This window comes from Gopherus evgoodei, chromosome 5 (assembly GCF_007399415.2).
Source record: "Gopherus evgoodei ecotype Sinaloan lineage chromosome 5, rGopEvg1_v1.p, whole genome shotgun sequence".
NCBI lineage: Eukaryota > Metazoa > Chordata > Testudines > Testudinidae > Gopherus > Gopherus evgoodei.
In genome coordinates this window covers 98753668-98766308 of record NC_044326.1, presented here as the reverse complement: position 1 = coordinate 98766308, position 12641 = coordinate 98753668, and the positions used below count along the sequence as shown (strand labels likewise).

The 12641-nt window shown below is 41.3% G+C and overlaps 1 protein-coding gene across 5 annotated transcripts in view; it reads left to right on the top strand.

The window, feature by feature from the left end:
- Positions 1-12641, top strand: part of LARP1B (La ribonucleoprotein domain family member 1B) — a 117612-nt gene that overhangs the window by 6906 nt on the left and 98065 nt on the right. The gene's annotated exons all lie outside the window — the stretch shown is intronic.

The following is a 12641-nucleotide window of genomic DNA, read 5'->3' as shown; positions in this document are numbered from 1 at the left end:
GCATGAACCCTTGAGTTCACTGGGTGTTAGAACAACTTAGCATCACCTTGACAGTTTCCCAACCTTAAAGGGATTTAAAATATTTCCATTATTTACCTATTCTTGGATACAGGTTTCAGTTCAACATATAGTTTTTATGTGCTGTTGTTTTTGTTGACTTCTGATTTGTGACTCTGATACAATAGGCAGGGTGGATAAAAATTGATCTTAAAATATCAAAAATCTGATTTTTTTTAATATGGATTTTTGTTTAAATTATACAGGTTTAGTTTTTAAATATAAACAGTTGAAAACTAAATTTGAAATTGACAAGATATGTTAAAGCCTAAACTCTCTGTAATTTATCAAAATAATTTAAATTAAATTAAAAAAAAACCTAGTATGCGTTTGCTGCCAATTTTTAAAGCGAGTCAAACCATTAAGCTGGTGGAAGTTACTGGCTAAGCACCTAGAACCTGAGTTTGTTGAAGTGCTGAACCAGCATTTGATAACAGTACCCTCCTTTTCAGGTTCAGAGACAATATTTTCTTTTCAGCTTGTTCAGTGACTAGTTCATTCAAAGTTGAGAGATGAAAAAAGCAAGAAAACTTGTGTTCTTCCAGTCTGAAGAAAAACTGAGGGCACATCTTCACTGGCATCAGCACGTTAACCTGGCTTGTGTAGTCGCCGCATAGCGCTGGGAAAGAGCTCTCCCAGCACTATTAACACCCCCCCTCCCGAGGGGAGTAGCTTCCAGTGCTGGGGCAATGGCTACACTGGTACTTTACAGCACTGAAACTTGCAGAGCTCGGGGGGTGGGAGATGTGTTTTCACTCCCCTGAGTGAGAAAGTTGCAGTGCTGTAAAGTGCCAGTGTAAACAAGCCCTAAGTATGAGAACCTTTCTAGTTCTAAAATCTTGAAGGACACAGTGGCCAGAAACTATCAGTTCAGTTAATTAACTATATATATAAAATAAGTTGAATGGCTTATGTGGCAGTGCAGGAAACAGTTGAGCTGCAGAGGGCTCCCTGTGCTGTTGAAGGGCTGATGACACCTGATCCTTGCAGGTGCAAGATTAAGAGAAGACTGCAGTCCTCCTGACAGGGCAGAGTTCCGTCCAGGGGTCTTTTCTCTGCCCCACATCTTGCTCCTGCTGGGGTTGGGTGTCTCTGGCTCTGTGCAGTGTAAAGAAGTCTTCTGCAGCCTCACCGTCATGTGAGTGAGTGAGTGGGCAGATCAGAGATCCCCTGGCCAGGACTGTGAGGACAGGACTCCCAGCTGTGGGGGAGACCACTATGTTGCTGAATGGCTCCTGTGCTCTCCAAATCTGAACTTCCTATATCCAAATATAATCAATCTCTCTCTCTCTCTCTCTCTCTCTCATGCTATTCAGATAATCAGGAGTATACTGTACAGCCTTTATTTAATTTTACTCTGTTTTAAAAACAAAACATAGTTTGATAAACTTTTTTCTTATGTATTCATCACTTTTAAGATAACATTATTTAATAAAATTTGACTGTTTTTGTGCACTTTGATGGAATTTGAATTCCCATCCAAATAGAGCTAGACACACATCACAAGTTTAAATAAATAAGAGCGAGACATTAGCTGTGAGGTAAAAACTTTAACTGGACTAACTGCTGTAAGTGTAAGGGTCAAGCTTCACAGAAATCTTCTACAGGTCACCTGAGGAAGAGCTCTGTATAAGCTAGCCTGAAAGCTTGTTCCCTCCACCCACAGCAGTTGGTCCAATAAAAGTTGTTACCTCACCTATCTTCTCTCTCTCATGTTTTGGACCAGCATGGCTACAACACTGTAAACAGTAACTAAAAAAGAAAAAAACTAGGAAATAAACACATCATTCACCGTTTTATAGCATAATAAAACAAAATTGCATGATCTTAATTGTCCTCAAGCTGCTTACATTGTAAAACACACTGGGTGACAGTTTTTGGGTGTTGACCCTAATGGCAGATAGACACACTGAAGGAAGTAGTAGGTGACTGAGGATATGTCTACACTACCTGCCGGATCAGTGGGCAGTGATCGATCCCAGGGGGTCAGTTTTATCGCGTCTAGTCTAGATGTGATAAATCGACCCCTGAGCGCTCTCCTGTCAACTCCTGTACTCCTCCGCTGCGAGAAGCGCAGGCGGAGTCGATGGGGGAGCAGCAGCAGTCGACTCACCGCAGTGAAGACAGCACGGTTAGTAGATCTAAGTATGTTGACTTCAGCTACGTTATTCACGTAGCTGAAGTTGTGTAATTTAGATCAATTTCCCCCCTTTCTCCCCCCCACCCTCCGCAGGGTGAGCTGTTGTAGGCTTGTGGCAGCCCCAGGACATGCTCCAACTGTTACTTGGAAAAGATGCTGAATTAGATGACTGTTCTGTTATTTCTGAGAATGGTAGGGTCTGATTTTAGCCTTTTAATCTTTTTAAAATTCTATGGTCTTATTAAAATTATTTTGAAGCATTTTTTGTCACTTTGAAAATGTCTTTCATCTAAATCTTTGTAAAAATCTAATCCACCTTGTTACAGAGATGGGTTGGATAATGAAATTCAAGATTGTCTCTGCACCTTTAATCTTACATATAATCTACTGAAGTCATTAAGATCTACAATATTGCCTGTGGGCGTTTGTCACAGAATTGTCACCTTGAGGCACATTTTTGTAAAAATACTGTTGGTGTTTATGGCATATCTTATTTCCCACAGCAAGACAATATTTCACTTACAGTTTAGAAAATGTTTATTTTTATTCAAACATCAATAAAATACAGTATAAAATATAATTATATCAAAACTGAAATTGTTTACATTCCTTCTGTTATCAGGGAATAAAAGTCCCCTAAACACAAATGGAGACAGGAAAAAATAAACCTATAGTAGCATCATCTTCCACTCCACCCAGTTGGAATAATGTTTTAAAAAAAGCTTCAAACAAATTACCCCTCAAAATAACATTTTTCACAAACAGTGCTTTATAATGCCTGTATGTTGTTGAACAATGTAGCCAACTTTCTGGGCAAAACTTGTATGTACATGTCAGTCATGATTTTCTGATATTCTCATTTTTTTTTGTGGTCTCCTTGCCCTTGCCTCTCAATTACTCCACACTAAATCTAACCAGAAGTTTCGAAGAGGTTTTTTCACCTCAGAAGGTCTCTTCTCTCTCCCAACCCCGAAAGAATCAGTTGCACTAAAAGTAACTTTTTAAAAAGCAAGCAGTAATTTACTTTGCTATTATTTCCGTAAGTAAAGTACAACTTTGAAAAGATCACATTATAGTACTTGTTCCCAAGACCATACCTGCCTTCCAAGTGCACATGAAGGTGCACAGCTTGAGTAAAAACTAGACAATATTGTTGCCACATTCTTTTAAATACTCTAAATCAGAATATTTGGCAAATCAACTCAATAGAGTTCCTAGTATGGATAAACCTAATGAAGAAGCTGTGCTGAAATTACATTTTTAGCACTAGTGTGCCAGGTATCTATTGGTGGCATTGTTAACAGCATATGTTAGTTCCATGATCTTTTTCTATATATCTTTGTCATGTGCAGTGGTTTCCTCTGTGTTGTCAAATGTTCCTATATTGGTAGCAGCAGCTTTTCTCTGCTGGAAGATTAACAGTGTTTCCATACCTAGTAGCTTTTCTGACATTCTAGGGGTTTGTCTCATTACCTTATGACAGGTTTTGTAGTAAACACAAGAGTGAACTTGTTCCTATTCAAATTAGTCTACTTGGAGTCCTGTTCAATACCAGCCTTCTTCTCAGCAGGTTCTAACAGCTGTTGATTTAGTAAGCCAGCTGTTGCCATCTGAGTCCATATCAGCCAAAGTGATTCTAGCTTTTGTGGGCACGATTAATAAAATTGATTAAACTTTTTAACCGGTTCAGGGTCTGAGACAATTTCTCTTGTGGTTGGGAGGGTCCTGTGTATGTGAGCAGTTGTGCTCTCTTAAAAATTCCCCTAAAATGCTGACACCATAAAGTGTTGAACTTAAAAGGGATTTTGTAAAGCCATGGAAAAATTAAAGGCAACATCTCTCTTGTCATTGCCTATCTTACTGGGTTCAAGCTGAGAAACAAGCCTTCATGAAATTAAAGGTATGCAAAGCCTAAAACTGGTTTTAAAATTTTGGATAGCTTTCAGGACACGTTAGAAGTCTTAAATAAAAGAACATAGATACGTTAATTCCTGTGTTCCATCTAGTCCGGTATCCTGTCTGCAAAAGTGGCCAACACAAGCTGATTCAAAGGAAGGTATAATTAGAAAAAGCCCTCAATTAAGATCTTGAGTCAATGTTCAGCTGCAATTAAAAAAAGCAAATAAGGTGCCCAGATGCACAAGGAATGGTATGACGAATACAAGAATTGTCATTACCTAAATCAGTGGCCTTTCTCTGAAACCCTTCTGATTCTGCAAAAAGAACAGGAGCACTTATGGCACCTTAGAGACTAACAAATTTATTTGAGCATCAGTATTTATTTGATGCATCCGAAGAAGTGGGCTGTAGCCCCCGAAAGCTTATGCTCAAATAAATTTGTTAGTCTCTATGGTGCCACAGGTACTCCTGTTCTTTTTGCAGATACAGACTAACACGGCTGCTACTCTGATTCTGTAATATCCTTTTTGAGATGAATGACAAATACTGCACACACTGTTCCACATGAGGGCATACCATTGACTTTTATGTGTGCTACTGAAATTTATTATTCATCTGTATTTCTATACACACAGTAATTTTAAAAAGTGAGGAATTTGTAAGTTGTCTTCTCTCAGAATTTATGGCTTCATGTTTGTGTTGACTGATTGAAATCCATTTTCCAGCTAGCTGTGCTAGGAGTGTAGATCATTGGGGTAGACATCTGCATGAATATTTTGCTGAGGTCAGAAGTAGCCTAAAAGACCTGGGTCTTTCATCAACTGTATTGCTTCTGGCTACAGTAGTGTAAAGATATCTGTTCAGAGTTCAATACCAGAGGAAGCCATAACTTTGGCAGCATGGAAAAAATTGTGGCTATGGAAACTAATTTGGATAGCCTGGAAATTAGCTGAGTTAATTGGAATTTGTTTTAATTAACTTTACCCAGTCTCCATGAATTTAATTGTTGGCTAATTCACTATTGTGTTCCCACTTTAACTTTGATTTTGTTTGGTGGTTCCGAGTAACAGACTGAATTGAGTACTTCCCAGTTGAGAGCTGTCAAGGTTCTTTCCCCACCCTGAACTTTAGGGTACAGATATGGGGACCTGCATGAGAACCCCTAAGCTTAATTACCAGCTTAGATCTGGTTGCTGCCACCACTCAAATTGTTAATGAGTCATTTGGGAAACTCTGCCTACCTCCCCCCCCCGAATATCTCCCTCTCAAACACTATAACCCTTCCCTGGGTAGCCTTGAGAGACTTCTCTGCCAGTTCCCTGGTGTGTCCAGATCTAACCCCCTTGGATCTTAAAACAAGGAAAAATCAACCAGATTCTTAAAAAGAAGGCTTTTAATTAAAGAAAGGTAAAAATCATCTCTGTAAAATCGGGATGGAAAATAACTTTACAGGACAATCAGATTCATAGAGCCCAGAGAACCCCCCTCTAGCCTTTGGTTCAAAGTTACAGCAAACAGAGGTAAACCCTCTTAGCAAAAAAACATTTACAAGTTGAGAAAACAAAGTTTAACATGCCTTACCTAGCTGTTATTTACAAGTTTGAAATACGAGAGACTGGTTCAGAAAGATTTGGAGAGCATGGATTAATGTCTGGTCCCTCTTAGTCCCGAGAGCAAACAACCCCCAAAACAAAGAGCACACAAACAAAGCCTTCCCCCCTCCCAAGATTTGAAAAAATCTTGTCCTCTTATTGGTCCTTTGGGTCAGGTGTCAGCCCTGTTACCTGAGCTTCTTAACCCTTTACACGGAAAAGGATTTTGGTGTGTCTGGCCAGGAGGGATTTTATAGTATTGTACACAGGAGGGCTGTTACCTTTCCCTTTATAGTTATGACAAGAGCACTTGTGTGCTGCTTGTTTATTAAATAACGCCCTCTGTCGCCCCCCCCCAAGTTTAGAAAGTGAGGGGGGTGGAGAAAGTGGGAGAGACTATAAGATTTTGAATAAAATGTTTTTAGGTAAGCCCTTAATTTTTTAAGAGTACAATATATATTTGCATACTTTATAATTCCATTGTAAGCTTCCTCTAAAATGTCATGTACCTTGATAGCACAAAATTCTTTGTGTATTTAAAAAAAATCCCCTTAAAGAAAGGGGTTATTTAAAGCTAGATACTGTTTATGGATAAGGCTCCGTGTTTGTCATGGATTTCATGACTTTCTGTGACTTCTGGAGCAGCCCGTGCGTCTGGCCTGGAAGCTGCCTGAGCTGCTTGGGCAGCCCCTGGGCCAGTCACACAGGCAGCTGTTGGGGCAGTCTTGAGCCCCTCTACCCCCAGCAGCAGGAGGGTTTTTTTGGGGGTGTATGTGCGTCAGGGCTGGGGATTGGGGTGCAGGTGATGCTTACCTGGGGGGGGTTTCCTGGAAGGGCAACTGGAACTCCCCTCTTTAAGCTCCTCACTCCATGTGCTGCCTCTGCCCACAGCCACCGCCCCCACAGCTCCCATTGGCTGCAGTTCCGAGCCAATGCGAGCTGCAGAACTGGGGCTTGGGGCAGAGCAGAGGCAGCATGTGGAGCTAGGAGCTGTAGATCACTGCTTCCCAGGAGATGGGTAAGCAATGAGCTCCACTAACCTCAGCGCCCCCCCCCCCCCACTGGCACGTGCGCGCGCACACACCTGAGTACGCACAGTGCCCTCAGGGCCACACACACGAGGGGTACATATTAAAAGTCATGGACAGGTCTCCGGCTGTGAATTTTTGTTTACTGCCTGTTACCTGTCCATGACTGTTACTGAAAATAGCTGTGATTAAAACATAGCCTTATTTATGGATAATGGCATCAAGGGAACTTGATTTGTACTCTGGCTTAGTATTGTGCCTTTAGGAGTTCATGCTTTTTGCCTTGAAAATATATCATTTTTGGGAACTGAAACATGGCTGTAATTAGCAGTTACCTCCTTTTGCTATAGGAAATGTTAAGTTACTCTTTTTCAGAATGTACTCCACGCATGCCTTTTTGAGCCAAAAATGAAAATACTCTCCGCTGGCTTTATAGGGGAGCCTGCCCTAGCACCTATCCCAGCACATCATCAATTGCTGTAAGGAGAGCAAGAGTTCAGCTGAGATGACCTCACCCTGATCAACAACAACCTCTGGCTATTTTTTGCTTCTCTCAACTAGGCGACTAGTCCTCCAATTTCTTCCTCCAGCGTTGAGCTTCGAGCATTCTTCTTCGAGTGCTTGCTCATATCGATTCCACTTAGGTGTGTGCACACCACGTGCATAGTCATCGGGAAGTTTTTCCCCTAACAGCACCCATTGGGTTGGCTGTGGAGCCCCTTGGAAAGGCACCTCCATGGCACTCAGTATATGACCCTGCCAACATGACACCTCCTCAGTTCCTTCTTACTACCTGTGATGGTTGTTGAAACTGTGGCTTGCTTGCACAGGTGCTCCCCTCGTTCTTATGGCTCCAGGCTGCATAGCCTTAAAGACTGTAGGGCTATGCTGAAGTCGCTAGGAGTGCATACCCCAGCCACTCAGCGGAAATGCTTCAAACCTACCAGCCGTGCCCTAGCCAGGACTTCGCTAGGAAGTGTGGCAGGAATGGCAGGCACAAGCTGTCCCAGTGCCAGTCTAACCAGCGCCAGATGCGGGCTTCCTTGGGTTCTAAGCGGGCCTTTTGAAGATCTGCCTGGGGACAGCATACCAGCCAATGGACCAGATCCTCATCCCTGCTTCCTGAACTGTCTATCCCACTTCTACCATGCTTGCTCCCAAATGACATCATCTGGGTTCTTCGCTTGACATCAGTGTAGAACATTTAATTTTATATTTTATTCCCACTTTAGTATTTCTGCTATCGGAACAGAACAATTAAAGGAGATTTGTGACTGTTGAGGTGGAAGAGTGCAATCTATTCAGACACATCAGGTGGCTGTCTCTTTTGTCAGCCATCAATAGATTACTGAAGTGCTGGAAATCACTAACTAGCTTGTAGATGAGCGGACTTTCCCCTGCGGTGGCACCTCCTGCTGGTGACTCCTGGGAATTAGCTCGATTCAGCTCCGGAGCACCCTCTGCAGGTTGGTGATCCACTGTCCTCTGGCCCCCATGTCCCTTCCTGGACCCGGTGCCCTTTTACATGGGGTGCTGCCCCCTGGCAGTAACCCCTTTCTCTCAGGGTCTCCCCTCCCCAGGGAATCCCCACTCTCTATCCCCACTTTGCCTCAGTCTGTGGCTACTGCCAGTCATTGTCTGGCCCCATGCCCTGGGACAGACTACAGTATCAGCCTACTCATCACTGGCAAGGAGGGTTTGGACCTGCTGCCTGGCCTACCCCTGGGCTGCCCTCTACAACCCCAAGTACCTATTAGCCCAATGCTAGGCAGCAGCCTGGGGTTTTCCAGGCTAGAGCTTCCCAGCTCCTCTTCCTTTCCCCAGCCCTGCTTCACTCAGGTACCTTATGTCCAGCTCTCTGCAGCCAGGCCCATCTCCTTCTATAGCTAGAGAGAGACTATCTTGGGTTTCTGGCTCCCAGCCTCTTATAGGGGTCAACTGGGCCTGATTGGAGCATGGCATAGCTGAGCCTACTTTCCCCAATCAGCTCAGGCTTCTTGCTCCAGCCACAGCCCTCTCCTGGGCAGTTTTAAGCCCTTCCGGGCAGGAGCAGAGGACCACCTTGCTACATAGCTATTTGCAGATTTTAGGAGAGAAGAGTCCCAAAGTAATTTGGAACTGCTTTGGGGATGAGGGGACTACCAATGAGGTTGCTGAACTACGTTGTCTCCTCCTGAGCCATACTCTGAAGCTATTTATCACTATTGAGGCTTTAGAAGCCAAGTGTTTTAGTGTTCTTTCATTGTATGAGCTCATCAATGGACTGAACATTAAACTGGAGAAAAGGATTAGGGACAAGTTATTTGGCTATGCAGTGAATTCTGAGCTCAAGAAACTTAAGATATTGTTGGAAGGTGTAAAAAGGACTTTATGACCTTCTGTGAAAGACTGAAGAATTTTCGGAAGCTGTGCTGGCAGCATGAAAGAAGTGGGCATGGATGAGCTCTGTGAAGAATTTGGTGTTGAGGTTTTATACATTTCTTCTCCTAAGTTAAAGGATTGCCTGACTAGTGAGGGAGAGATACTTGAAAATTTTCACCAAAACACAGGTCAACTTCAAGAACTTAAAGAAAATAAGCTCTTTTATATCTTTTTTTCAATATTGTGCAGGAATGCTCACATGAAGAGAGTTTTCTCTCCGATGACCACAGCTTGAAAAAATGAAAGGAGTAGGCTGGATGTAAAAAGCATGAAAGTGGAGCTTCAGAAATCTGGCTGTTTAACAAGGGACTACAAGAATATGTACTTTTGAGTTCCTCAAGAACAAAGAACTTCTGAAGGAGGCCTATGATGGGCAAAAGTATCAACACAAATAAAGGGTTATGGTACTCTGTGAATTAGGCATACCACTGAATCCATTTTTCGCTAGCAAATCTAACTGTATTTACATTGTCACTTTGTTCCCTGCACACACGAACACTATATATTATCAAAGAAGTTCTGAGTTGTGCTGTAATTTTTATTCTGTTTTGTGTAATCATACACAACTGAATGCAAGTTCTTGATTTGTCATTAAACTAAACTAGTCAAAAATCAGAATTAGTCTTTTAGTATGATAGGAGTGAGCTGGGCATTTTACATGTGGCAGTGTGTTTTTTTGCTACAGGTTTTATTAGCTAACACATCTGTATACTGGGACATGCCAGTGAGGGTGGGAACATTGTGTCATCTGTGGATCCATCAGTGGCCACTCTAGTCATGGGGGGGACTGCAACTTATTTCCCCTTTAAAGAGCCAGTCAACCTGTGACAGTATGGAACAAAGTAAATCCTAACGCTGATATAGTCCATTAGTAGATGCAGATTGTTAAACTGTGAATTATGCAGGGAAGAAAATGTTAAACAAATATTTGTTCTGTAATTAAACTGGACAACGCATCTATCTCGTAATCATGAAATACTTTCTATTCCAACCTTAACTGAAGATGTTAATCAGAATCTTTAAAAGCTGTACATTTCAAAATCAACAAATCCAAAAAACTTGTGCCATGATTTTGAGTTGGCTAATTGGCACTCTGGAGTGCTAATAACTTTTAAATAATTTTTGGGAAACTTCTGAAGAAGCTAATTATGTGCCAGTATTTAAAAAACATCCTGAGCAATTAAGGGTGTTTAGCTTCATAATATTCCTAGGCAAAAGAATGGAACAACTGATGATGAGATTTCATTCTAAAAATCAGAGTACAAATATAATGGGTCTTGCCAAATGAACTGATAAGTCTGCTTGATAAAGATCACTGATGTACTATATTTGAATTACCCTAAGGCACTGATTTACTACCAAATGATATTTGCAATTAAGAAAATTAACCCTACACAAAATCAGGATGACATTTTAAAAACTAACTGAAAGATCTCACAACCTAATTGTTAATGGGGAATCAACAATGAGAGAGAATATTCTAGTGAGGTCCCACAGGAATCAGTTCTCAGCTTAGTGTTGTTCATTATTGTTGTCAATGATCAGGAAGAAAGTTTAAAATCAAGCTTAAAAAGTTGATGAATGACGCAATTTGGTGAGGCAATAATAGTAATTAAAAGTCAGTGATTCAGGGTAATTTGGATGGCTAAGTAAGATAGCTGCAGTCAAACATGTTTTAATTCACCTAAATGCAATATTGTATGTTAAGGAATAACGAATATGATCTGTGGTTATATAATGGTATACTGTATTCTGTGAAGCAGTGACTCTGAAAAGAACTTTGGTGTCATTGTAGTAAACCTTGATCATGAGCTGCCGGTGTGATGCTGTGTCAAATGTATCCAAGGAACTTGTATTTATAAATGAGTAGGGTGGTGATATTACCAGTGGAGAACTGTGTCCAGTTTTGAGTCCATCTTTTAAAAAGGATATGAAATTGGAGAGGGTTCAGCGAACAGCTGCATGCATTTGTGTCTGGAAAGTATACCTCATAATAAGAGTTAAGGAGCTTAATCTCTTATAGAGAGAAAGCTGTAATAGGTAATTTGATCACTCTCTAGAAGTACCTACCCAGAGGGGGGAAAAAAAATCTGACATTATGGTTCCTTGTAATTTTAGCAGACAAAAGCATGAGAAGATTCAGTGGATGGAAGTTGAAGCTAAAAAAATTCAGAATGGGTCTGAAAAAGGTTGTGATGGAAATTAGCTACTTACCGTGAAAACTAGTAAATTCATCTTTAAATTGAGACTGAATTAACTGACAAAGTTAACACAGAATTATGGTCGCCCAATGATATATGGTGTCCTTCCAGAATGTTGAGTTCAGCAACACTTATTTCTGAAAACTAGAAAATAGTGAAGGTACACGGCCATATAGTCTGAATTCTCCATTCCTGGAGCTGCCAGTAGCCACTGGGAATTGTCTACATGTATTCCAGTGGCATTCACTTCTAGGTTTGCTGTATTTGATAGTGGAAGAATTAGCTGATGCAATTTGAAAGAGCTGTGATTTGTTAAATGAAGTGATTCCAAGGCCAGAAGACGACATTGTGATAATCTAATCTGACTTCCTGTATAACAAAGGCCATAGAACTTCCCAGTATAATTCCTTTTTGGGCTAGTGTTCTTGAGGGGTTGTCCACCTCTGGAGGTGTGATCTCCTTTTCCAAACCTGTGAGATGAAAGGGAATAGTTGGATGTGTTCCTTGAAAGATCCAGTATGTCTCATTTCAGCTCTGTGTTGTGTGTACTGTCAGTAATGGGGCATATTGGTCATCTTGTCAAGGAGATTGCCAGCAATTAGATGGGAGATATCTGAGCTTAATGAAAGGTAAGTGAAGTACAGTGTTAGGTTGCATTGTGCACACAAGGGTGAAGGGGGTAGTAAAAGAGGTTGAAGGGACTGTAATATTTAGCAGATGTAGTGTTTTCTCTGAAGTGGCTTAAGTGTTTCAGCTCAGGGCAGCTGTAGGTAGCTCCTGTTCAGTACCGTGTAAAGGAAGAATGCAGGTATGTATTATGTCCGTTTTGAGGCATCATGCAAAGAAGGCAGAGTTAAGGTTGCATGAGCATGTGCCTTAATTCTGTATTGCCTTATGTTCACAAGTATGAATTTTGCTGAACTTGATGTTCTGGAAGAGCATGATAATAGCAACAGGCAACCTTCATTCTGCATTAACAAAATTCTTTGTCAGTGAATTTCCTGGGGGGAAGTGGGAGTATGTGCTTTAACAAAGAAATGTGGTTGGTATGAGTTAATGATCACTTGGACAGTTGTAATCACCATATAGGTGTGCAGTTGAGATGTTTCATTACCTGGCCGCTGTTAATATCTAGTTCTTACATAGTGTTTTTTGTCAGTAGATCTCAAAGAAAAAATCATTATCCCTATTCTACAGATGGAAAACTGAGGCACGTTGAGGTGAAGGCTTTGCCAAAGTCACCCTGCAGGCTAGTGGCAAAGTTGAGAATGGAGCTTAGATTTTCTGAGTCCCAATCCACTGC